At 37.7% G+C, this 11,905-nt stretch overlaps 1 pseudogene; it reads right to left on the bottom strand.

Annotated features, from left to right (window-relative positions):
- Positions 1 to 2,626: 2,626 nt before the first annotated feature.
- On the bottom strand, positions 2,627 to 3,904 carry LOC131907756 (cullin-2-like; annotated as a pseudogene).
- Positions 3,905 to 11,905: the final 8,001 nt, after the last annotated feature.

Below are 11,905 nucleotides of genomic sequence, written 5' to 3' on the forward strand. Positions count from 1 at the left end.
CTTCATTCTAATCAAGGGAACAGTTAATAAAGAAGACATTACTATCCTAAACACATGTGCACTAAACTCTGGGGCACTAAATTTCATTTAAAAAATGTACTGCTGGATTTAAAGATATAGCTTTGCATCAATCCATTAATAGTAGATGATTTCAATACCCTACTTTGTCTATTAGACAGGCCATTTGAACAAAAAATAAACAGAAAAAATCAGAATTATTTGATTTCATGCATCAAATGGACATAATAGATATCTACAGAATATTCTACACAAACAAAACAGAGTACACATTCTATTCAGCATCAGAAGGAAGCCTTTCTAAAATAAACCACATTTTGGGACACAAAACAAATCTCTACAAATCCAAAAAGATTAAAATAGTTTTTACATCTTATTTGACCACAATGCAACAAAACATATTGGCAGTAAACAATACACAAACCCATGGATATTAAACTACTTATTACTGAATGATGACTAGGTCAAAGAAGAAATCAAGAAAGAAATAAAACCTTCATGGAACTAAATGAAAATGAAAACATAACACAATAAAAATTCTGGGACACATCGATAGCAGTTCCATGAGGAAAATCTATTAAGTGCCTACATTTAAAAAATTAGAAAAAGTATAAACAAATGATTTAATAATATGACTCAAAAGTTGGAAAACCAAGAAGAAATCAATCCAAACCCAGTAAATGGCAAGAAATAACACAAATCAGAACAGAAATTAATGAAATATAGACAAATAAAATAGCACAAACAATCAATGAAATTAAGAGCTCATTCTTTGACAAGATAAACAAGATTGACAGACACTTGGCACAATTAACCAAAAGAAAAAAGAGATGATCCAAATGGACAGAATTAGAAATAAACAGGGAAATATTACAACAGATACCAAAAAATTCAGAATAACAATAGAATATTTTAAAAATCTGTTTCATTAAACTGGAAAACCTAAAAGAAATGGATGGATTTCTAGATTTAACCAAACCACCAAAATTAAACTAAGAAGGAATGAAAAAATCCAACAAACCCATAACAAATGTAGAGATAGAAATAGTAATATAAAGCCTTTCAAAAAAAAAGTCCATGGAATTCTACCAGAAAATTAACTAAGATCTTAAACTATTCAATACAATAGCAACATGAGCACTTGACAGTTCCTTCTATGTAGCAAGTAGCCCATGTTGTTTGAACACCAAAACCTAGCAAAAGCACAACAACCACAACCACATCTATAACCACCAGCACCAGCACCAGCACCAGCACCAGCACCGCCACCACCACCGCCACCGCCACCGCCACCACCACCACCACGACAACAACAGAGGAAACTATAGGACAATATCCCTGATGAAAACAGATGAAAAAATTCTCAGTAAAATGTTTGTGAACAGAGTGCAGATATACACCAAAAAGAGTACCCATGGTGACCAAGTGATTTTATCCTTGAAATTCAGGGATGTTTCAATATATGTAAATTAATAAATGTAATAATCCACATAAATGGACTTAAATACAAAATCACACATTCATCTCAATAGATACATCAAATCCTTTGATGAAATCCAACATACATACATGATAAAATTACTAGAGAAGGTAGGGCTAGAGGAACATACCTTAACATAATAAAAAGCCATACATAAGAAACCTACAGCCAACATCACCCTAACTCCCACTGAAGTCAGGAACAAGACAGGGATGCCTGCTATCTCTGCTTTGCTCAAAATACTAACTAGAACAATGAGGTAAGAGAAGGAAATTAAAAGGGTATAAATAGGGAAAGAAGAAGTCTCTATCCATGTTTGTAGATGATGTGATGCTATACATTTGAGATCCAAAAAATCTGACCAGAAAACTTTAAGAAATGATAAACAAGTCCAGCCATGTGGTAGGATACAGAATCACCTCTTACAAATCAATAGTTTTTCTGTATACCACCAACCAATATACAGAGAAGGCTATCACAAAAAATTTCAATTCACAATAGCCTCAAAGAAAATAACATATATAGGAATCATCTTAACCAAGGTTTGTGAAGGACCTCTACAATGAAAACATTTAACCTCTGAAGAAAGAGGTAGAAGAAGATGCTAGAAAATGGAAAGACATCTTATGCTCATGGATTAGAAGAAGTAATATTGTGAAAACGACCATTTTGCTAAGAGCTATTTGTAGATTCAATGCAATCTCAATTAAAATCTCATTCCTCACAGGAAAAAGAAAAAACCTATCCTAAACTATATATGGAGCTACAAAAGACCCCAGGTAGCCCAAGTAATCCTGAGCAAAAAGATTAATATTAGAGGGATTAACCTTTAACATAAAGTTACTGCTAAGCCTCATTGATCTCTACTATTGGATAACAAACATTAAATACATGTGTGGTTTTATTACATGTTTCCTTATAGATCTGAGTATGTTCTGTCATAGAGATCCAGATAACTCAGGAATCAAGAAAGTTGAGGCTTCAGAAAACTCATGACTTTTTAAGCAAGAAATCTTAAAATAATGGGCTCAAGAGAGGATGAGTTGGCATAATGATGAGTGACTTTGAGCTAGGAAAGTTTGGTTGGAACAGAGATACAGGTTTGAAGAGCAGAGAAAAATAGATTCTTTAGTTAAGTTGGTCAAATTTACCATGTACTTCCAGAACTGATGGCAGAAATAGTGTTGGCATAGAATCCCAAGTAATGTTATTGGTTGCTCTAAGGCCCTCATGGTAGATATAATTCCACAGACCCTGAATCCTATGAGGTGAGACAGTGGACACAGCACTGAGTGAGATGTCCAGGTCTGCCATGTCATTGTTTATCTCTTGCTGAATGATGTTATGATAGTCCTTGTATAAGAACTGAATGAAAGTGGTCTTCAACCAACCTGCTGATACTTACAAATCACTTTAATATATGAATTTGGATATACATATTTTTGACATTGAATCTCTTCATTCTTTAATCTACCTATAATTTTTTGCATGTACTCTGAACAATTTTATTCTTGTAATAAACTTGAAGCTCCTTGCTTTTAACATTCTCTTGCTTTAGTCAGAAAAGGAGACTCAAATATTTCCTAATAAAACTGTAAGAGATTTTTTTTCTTATGCTGTTCAACATGAGTGAAGAAATTAATGACCCCATGGACTACTTCTGGTTTGGGTCTTCACCTCTGTTGTCATTTTTTATTTCTTAGAGCCGCATGGGATGAAGATGTTTGGAAGGGGTCAAACATAAATCTCTTCCACATATCCAGTGCTAGCTTTTCTATTTCCATAAGTGGTTTCTTCATATCTATTTAATCATAGTGGTATTGCAGATTGGCTACCATCAATTTATTCTTAGTAAATCAGGTATTTAGATGCCCATATAAGCAGCCCCTATAGCTGGCACTAGCTATATTTTTCTCAATATCTATAATATATAACAAGTACTCATTCTTTGGACTCTAGAACTCTCTTGCAAATACCAAACATGATTTAAACAAACAAACAAACAAACAAACAAACATAACAAAACAAAAGCAAAACAAAACAAGCAAAAAAACTTAGCTTCTGTATAAAGTATTTCTCCAAGTAGTTTAAGATAGGCCAGGTATAAAGCATAATCTTTTTGGGGGGAGGCGGTCCAAGCCAGGGTTTCTCTGTGTAGCTTTGGTGCCTGTCCTGGATCTTGCTCTGTAGACCAGGCTGGCCTCGAACTCACAGAGACCTACCTGGCTCTGCCTCCTGAGTGCTGGGATTAAAGGTGTGCGCCAGCATGGCCGGCTAAGCACAAATATCTTAGAAGCAGTCATTCCACAATAATCTCCCAGCATATTCCAGCACAGCAACTTTGATTGTCCTTAGGATCTTATTCCATGTCTTTTCAAAATCTACTACTCTTAGATCTAAAGACATCGAAAATTTGATGTTGAAACCTTATAATATTCCCTGGTCCATGCCAAGGGGTAAAGGCTTCTGGTTAGATTCTGACAGGGAGCAGCCTGTCACTCAGAGACAGACAATAAGTACATGTGTAGGGTCTCCTCTCTCTCATGAAGCCACCAGAATGTATCCATTGGACTCTACATCATGATTCATCGAATTCTAGTCTCTCCAAAGGCCCCACGTAGAAGAGACAAGGGCCACAATCAGAATAATTTGTGGGGATGGAGAGAGAGTTCCATATTTTGCTCCTTTTGCAGAGGGACCTGGGTTTGTTCCCAGTGCCCAGATGGCAGCTTACAAACGTCCATAACTCCAGTTACAGGGGATCCAGATGACCTTTTTTGACTTCCGTAGGCACCAGGCATGCCTGTGTTGAACAGACATATATGCAGTCAAAGCACAATACACATAAAATAAATAGATAAATATAAAAAAAACAAATTTCCATCTCCTTGATGTGGGGCTGTAGGGCAAATCATTCAAATTGTAGGGTGTGAGGGCAAGAAAACTATTATCTAAACAATTTCCATAAATCTACAACTGTACTATAAAACTATATTGTGTCAGGCTTGTTAGCAAATGCCTTTGGTCCCAGTACTCCTGAGGTAGAAGCAGGCATGTCTCTGTGTTCAAGTCACCCTGATCTAAATAATGCCTTCCAGCACTGTCAGAGCATCAAAGTGAGATCTTGTTTCAAACACACACAACCTCACCACCTTCCCACTCTCCCCCCCAACCCCCCCCCCCCAGGCTGCCCAAACAAACAAAAGCCGGGCCTGGTGGTACAGAATTTTAATCCCAGCTCTTGGGAAACAAAGGCATATGGGGATCTCAGTGAGTTCTAGATCAGTCAGGGCTGCAGAGTGAGGCACTCCACTCCTACGAGGAAAATCAGGCATCCAAGGCCACCCTTGGTTATATAGTGAGTTGTGGGTCAGTCTCGAGTGTTGCAGGAGAATTGTCCATACAGTCAATCCACTGTGCCAGTAAAGCAACCTTGAATCAAAGGATCAGTCAGCGATTGGCTGACTGAGATTAGCCATAAAGTCCTTGGAGGACTTGAGAGGGCAGAAAGAGGAGGGAAGAATTCCCAGGAATTTCTAGAGCTGGTTTGGGAAAAACGTGGAGAGAGGGTCAGCCAATTGCTTCGTTTTCGTGAATTTTTCGTATCTTTATCTCAATTTCTGACTCCTGAGTTTTTATTATACTGGAACAAATTAGCTAATTGTTACATCTGGCATCCGCATTTGGTGTCCAACATGCAATGTTATTAAACTACTCCAAGGAGGTGAACATGTTACGCTGTAGCTGTGACTGTAGTGGCCAGCATTATCTCCCTTCCCATAGGCCTTCCACACCTGTTTTTCCATGTCTGGAGTTTTTCCGTTGTAGTCTTTATACAGCAGACTTGAGCTGCTGTCTGTCCCTGCCCCTAAAACTCCGCTGGGGTTAGCAGCCCCACTGCCAGCCCATGCCCTCATTTCCCACCATGCAAGCAGACCGCCTACCCATGCCAGAGCAGCTGTTTTGAGACCCAGTTGGGGCTTGGACTCTTACTGCTGTTTTCACTGACACAAGTTACCGAGGAGCCCTGCTATGCCCAGCTTTGCTGCACAGCCATAGCCAGCAGTCCACACTCCTGGTCAGCCACCTCAACAATGCTAGTGGCAGGCAGGTGGTTCTATCCCACGCTGCATCTCAGTCGCTCTGATTTCTCCTACGGGTTTCTTCACATTAGCTCTTCAGACAGCTCATGCCCTTTCCTACATGACAGATGAGCAGCCTCATTCACCCCTAGCCCAACTGTGCAATTAGAACAGGTCAGAGCACACTGCCACACAGTGTATGCAAACAGCTACAGGTGCCCTCAGCCAGGCCTGTGTAACACAGCAACAGCTTGCTGCGACTCTAATGCCCACCAGGCTAGTCTGGCTGCCTGGGCACCCTGTCGCCACTACAGCTGGCTACCTAATCCCCCACTACCTCCCTGTGCATCTCTGCCTACACTGTCAGCATCATCAGATATGGTAAGACACTTGGGACATTTTAAACAAGGAATTAGGTTATAAAAAAGGAGGAGGGGCAAAATCTTTCTCATGTTAAGAATTGAGAATATTACAATGCAGGGAGTTAGGACCCTGTTTACTGCTACTATGGATAACTTGCAAATGGAAAAAAATAAATGAGGGAATAAACAACGTAACTGGGATTGACATAAACTCAATAATAATTATTATATAATATAATCTGTTTGGTAATTCATATTTTTATCATTAAAGAAGTGGTTTGATAACTGTGTCAAATATTGTAATTTGACTGATAAAAAACAAGCCTTAGAAGGATTTACTATTAACAAGACTCAAGACTTAGAAAAACTTACTATTGATAAGATACAAGCTTTAGAAAGACTTACTACTGATAAGATACAACACTTAGAAAGACCTACAAATAAAAATAAGAAAAATACTCAGACACAGAAAGAGGAATTTAGAGCAGAACCTACCACACCATTGCATTATGAAACCAAAGAGAAGCAGCCTATGGTTATTAGAAAACCAACCTTAATTTATCAAGTTACCACACAAAAACAACCACCAGATCATAGGCACCCCCAAGGCTATCCAGAAGTTAATTGAGATCCTGTAGAAATGTTAGATTTGAGGAGATTTAAGGAAGCAGTTGTTTCATGTGGTATGCATTCCCCCTTTGTGAAGCAGATGTCAAGTTCATGGGCAACTCAGAACAGGATTATTCCACAAGACTGGAAATATTTAGTTACAGCAATATTGGAAGCTGGTCTTTGGTTAAAATGGAAAACATGGTGGAAGAGAAAGTTAGGGTCATAGGACAATGAGGTAGGGCTAGAGGTATGGAAGTTTCCCAAGACCAGCTTCTCAATGAGGGGCAGTATGCTGTTGTGCAAAGGCAGTCTAGATTTGATGATAACACCTTGGTGCAATGTCATATAGAAGCTTTGAATGCTTGGGACAGGGTTGAAAAATCAGGAAAAAGGACTGAGTCATTTATTAAAGTTATACAAGGCCCCAAAGCAGCCTTCACTGCTTTTTTTTTTTTACAAAGTTTGACCAGTTGTAAATAGAATGATATCAGATCCAGATGTGTAACACGAATCTTAAAAGATCTTATTAATAGAAAACCCAGATCCAGATATTGGGGTAAAAACTGAAGGATCAGAGAAGCAGAATAAGACAGTCAAGTTTTTACCTATACAAAATCCTCAGTCTCAAGAGAGTGAATTCCTGTTTCCTCAAAACTTATATACTTTTCTGTGACCTGCCATATTACTTCCTGGGATTAAAGGCATGCGTCACCACTGCCTAGCTCTGTTTCTCTCATGTAGCCTGGTGCTGCCTTGAATTCACAGAGATCCAGATGTATCTCTACCTCCCGAGTGATAGGATTAAAGGTGTATACTACCACTGCCTGACCTCTATGTTTAATATAGTGGCTGGCTTTGTCCTCTGATCCCCAGGTAGGCTTTATAGGGGTACACAATATATCACCACACAGATGTTAGACAAATATTGAGTCCTTTGGCTTTTGAAAATGCTAATTCAGAATGCAAAAGAGGGATTAGGCCTTTAAAGGCAAGATTCACATGTCTTTCTGTTTGCTGTGAATATGTATGGCTTTCATTGGATAATAAATAAAGCTGTTTTGGCCTATGGCAAGAAAGCTTACATCCAGGTGGGAAATCCAAGCAAAGATGCAGAGAGAAGAAGGGTGGAGTCAGGAGAGACGCCAGCTGAAACCTAAGGAACAACAAGATACCAGCAGACTGCTAACACCGTGGCCACATGGCAACATACAGATTAATAGGAATGGGTTAATTAAGATGAAAGAGCTAGCTAGAAAGAAGCTGAAGCCATAGGTCATATAGTTTATAATTTAATATACGCCTCGAGTAATTATTTTATAAGCAGCTGTGGGACTGCAGGTAGGATAAATTTGTCCAGACTACTGGGCAAGGCAGGACTGGAGAAATTCCCATATACAAAAATTGGCCTCAATAGATGAATGAATTAGAAATATGGCTGATACTGGATCTCACACTATAATGCTGCTTTGATAGGAGAAGTAATTTCTAGAAATTTTAAGACAAATCAGAATGTCAGATGTTTTAACTGTGGTAAACAAGGTCATTTGAAAAGGGATTGAAGGTGAGATGTTCCTAGAAACAATGTTTCTTCTAGAGATAATTCAAACAGAGGGCTCCAGCTTTCTGGAGTATGTAGAAAATGTAGCAAAGGCTGGCATTTAACTAATGAATGCAGATCAACAAGGGACAGACTAGGTAACCCTTTGCCATCTGGAAACTCCCTGTCAGTTTGGCTCCATTATTCCCTGTCAGCATCAGAGAAACTCATCCACTAAGCAATTAAAGGACTTAATATCTGTTGTTAAAAACCACACTGCTCTGGATGTGACCAAAGACAGAATAACTTCTATAGATACAACAAAAACTTCAGGAGAAACCAGGAACCAAATATTTTGGCAAACTGCTATAAATGATTAGAGACCAAATCTAAAAATAAAAATAAATGGCATTAAAACTGAGGGTCTGTTAGACATAGGCATAGATGTAACAATAATTTCACCAAAATCTTGGCAACCAAATTGCCCCGGGCAGCATGGCTTCAATGGGAGCACGATTACCTGAAGGATGGAATGAAAAGGACAGGAGACACAAAGGAAGACAGCAAGACAGGGTTCTGATTAAGCTGCAAAATTTTATTTTTTCATGAGGGCTTATATTGTTCTTGAAGGGTGGGGGAAGGCAGAAAATTGGTATTCTATCTAGGTCAGGCTTGTGCAGCTGCAGAATGTCTGTGCAGGATGTTGGGCAAGGTGAGAAGGCTGGTGGTAGGGGTCCCTTGCTTGGTTGCTAAACTATCAAACCATGAAATATTCTGCCTAGATTTTTCCTGAAGCTACCCAACCACAAGATGTCCTAACTATTCTCTGAAGAACTGACAGTTCTTAAGAAATGCTGGTTTTCTGAGCTAACTGAGGGGACAGCAAGGTCTGGCCCCTGGCACAAATTAGCCTCTTAAGGAGCTAAATTTCAGCTTTTAGTGATTGAAACTTCATCTCAGGTAAAACAAAGACTAAGGTAGGTTGAGTGTACAGGACCAGAAAGACAGATAGGAAAATTAAAACCATATGTGGATAACATAGCAATGAATTTATGAGGATGTGATTTGTTACAATGGAAAGTATAGATTAATATTCAATCTCAGAAACAAACCACACAATAAAGAATGCTTCTGAGAGAAATATTAAAAGATATTATCAAGAACAGTTACAGACTATTTATGTTGTACATAAGCAGGCACAACAGCTGAAGATCTTTCAAACGTACCAGTAGCCTTACCTTTAAAATAGTTAATTGACAAACCTGTTTGGGTGAAACAATGGCCTTTGACATCAGAAAAGTTACAGGCATTAGAACAGCTGGTACATGAGTAGCTAAATGCTCAACATACCGAAGAATCAACCAGTCCTTGGAATTCTCCTATATTTGTCATTAAAAATAAACCTGGAAAGTATTAACAGATTTAAGAGCCATAAGTAAGGTGATTTGGCCAATGGGCTCTTTATGGCATGGGATTCCCTTGTCTTCTCTATTACCTAAAGGATGGTTTATCATAGTGATTGATCAAAAGACTGCTTTTTTACTATACCTTTACAAGAACAGGATAGAGAAAAATTTGCCTTCACAGTGCCTACTTATAATAATTCCCAGACTATCAAAAGGTATCAGTGGAAAGTTCTTCCACAGGGATGGTAAACAGCCCCACCTTGTGCTAATATTTTGTACAACAGTTATTGGAAATAATTCATAAGTTTGCCTCAATCTATTATTTGCCATTATATGAATGATAACTTACTAGCTGATTCAGATGTGAATACCTAAGAAAAAATTGTTTAAAGGAGCAAAGAAAAGCCGGGTGGTGGTGGTGCACAACTTTAATCCCAGTACTTGGGAGGCAGAAGCAGGCGGATCTCTGTGAGTTTGAGGCCAGCCTGGGCTACCAAGTGAGTTCCAGGAAAGGCGCAAAGCTACACAAAGAAACGCTGTCTCGAAAAACCAAAAAAAAAAAAAAAAAAAAAAAAAAAAAGAAGCAAAGAAAAATTTACCTTGTTGGGGATTACAAATTGCTCCTGAAAAAATACAGAGAGGAGATTCTACTAATTATCTATGATATAAGATGGGTTTATAAAAAAATTCAACCACAGAAAGTATAAATCAAGAGAGATCAATTATGAACTCTTAATGATTTCAAATTTTCTGGGAGATATAAGTTGGCTACAGCCCACACTTGGATTGACAACTCAAGAACTAAGTAATTTATTTCAAACCTTACAAGGTGATAAGGACTTAAATAGTCCAAGAAAATTATCAGCTGAGGCTGAGAAAGAATTGGCCTACATAGAAAAGAAACTACAGGATGTACATGTACATCATTGGATCCAAAGCTTGATTGTATCCTGGTCATACTACCCTCTATGCATTCTCCTACAGGAATTCTTATGCAGAGAGGAGATAATATTTTAGAATGGATATTTTTTGCCACCCAAACAGAGTAAAAAATGAAAGACTTATGTAGAAAAGGCTTCTAAATTGATTCTGAAAGGAAAATTGAGACTTTGTCGAATAGCAGGAATAGACCCAATGGAAATTGTAGTACATTTTACTGGTGCTGAAATTTCCTCATTACAGAAAGAAAATAAACATTGGCAAAGAGCTTGCAATAATTTCCTGGGAGAGATTAGCAACAAATAAATTTACAAATAGAACTAATTTAATTCTTCCTCACATTGTGCAAGGACTACTAATTTCTGGAGCCATTTCATTCTGTACTGATGCAAATACATCAGGAAAGGCAGGTTATAAGTCAGTAGATCTAAGTAAAGGGGCTCAAGCCCTTATGTTTCTCTTCAAGAGTCAGAATTATATGCTATTCTCATGGTATTATTAGATTTTCCAGAACCTCTTAATATAGCTCTCAATATGCAGAAAGAGTTGTTTTCCATATTGGAACTGCTGGACTTATTTTAGATGTTTCAGAATTAACGTCGCTATTTATTTAATTATAAGAAATAATCTGAAATAGAAATCATCCCTTGCATATTACACATATCAGATCCCATGTGGGTCTACCACGCCCTCTAGTACAAGGTAATGATGAAATTGAACAGCTGTTGATAGGAAATGTGCTAAAAATCTCAGAATTTCATAAGAAACACCTGTTAATAGCAAGAATTTGAAGAAAAAATTTTCTATTATTTGGCAATAAGCCAAGAGAATTTTAAGGAAATTTACTACTTGTTCTTTGTATAAACAAACTCCACTACATGCAGGAAGTAATCCTAAGGGTACTCAAAGAAATAAAATTTGGCAAATGGATGTGTTTCATTTTGCAGAGTTTGGAAAATTAAAGTATGTGCATCATACCATAGATACATATTCAGGCTTTCAATGGGCAATTGCTTTGAGCTCTAAAAAGCCTGATTCTGTAACCACAAATTTATTAGAGGTTATGGCCATTATGGGAATACCTGTGCAAATTAAGACTGATAATGCTCCAGCATACGTCACTAGTAAAATGAAACTTTTTGCATATTACATGAAGCATATTACAGTTATACCACACAATTCTACAGGACAAGAAGTTATAGAATGACCTAACTACACTTTAAAAAGTATTTTTAATAAATGGAAAGGGATAATAAAGACCCCCCCAGAGATAGATTATACAATGCTTTATTAACTTTAAAAGTTATAAATGCTAATGAGAAAGGAACAGCTGCTGTGAAGAGACATTGGATAGTAGGAAAAGAAAAACCGCTGAACTAAATCAGCCTGCATACTTTAAGAATGCTTTGAACTTAGAATGAAAACCAGGATGTGTTAGTTTGTGGAAGAGATTTTGCTTTTGTTTCCAC

Source organism: Peromyscus eremicus, chromosome 4 (genome assembly GCF_949786415.1).
Source record: "Peromyscus eremicus chromosome 4, PerEre_H2_v1, whole genome shotgun sequence".
NCBI lineage: Eukaryota > Metazoa > Chordata > Mammalia > Rodentia > Cricetidae > Peromyscus > Peromyscus eremicus.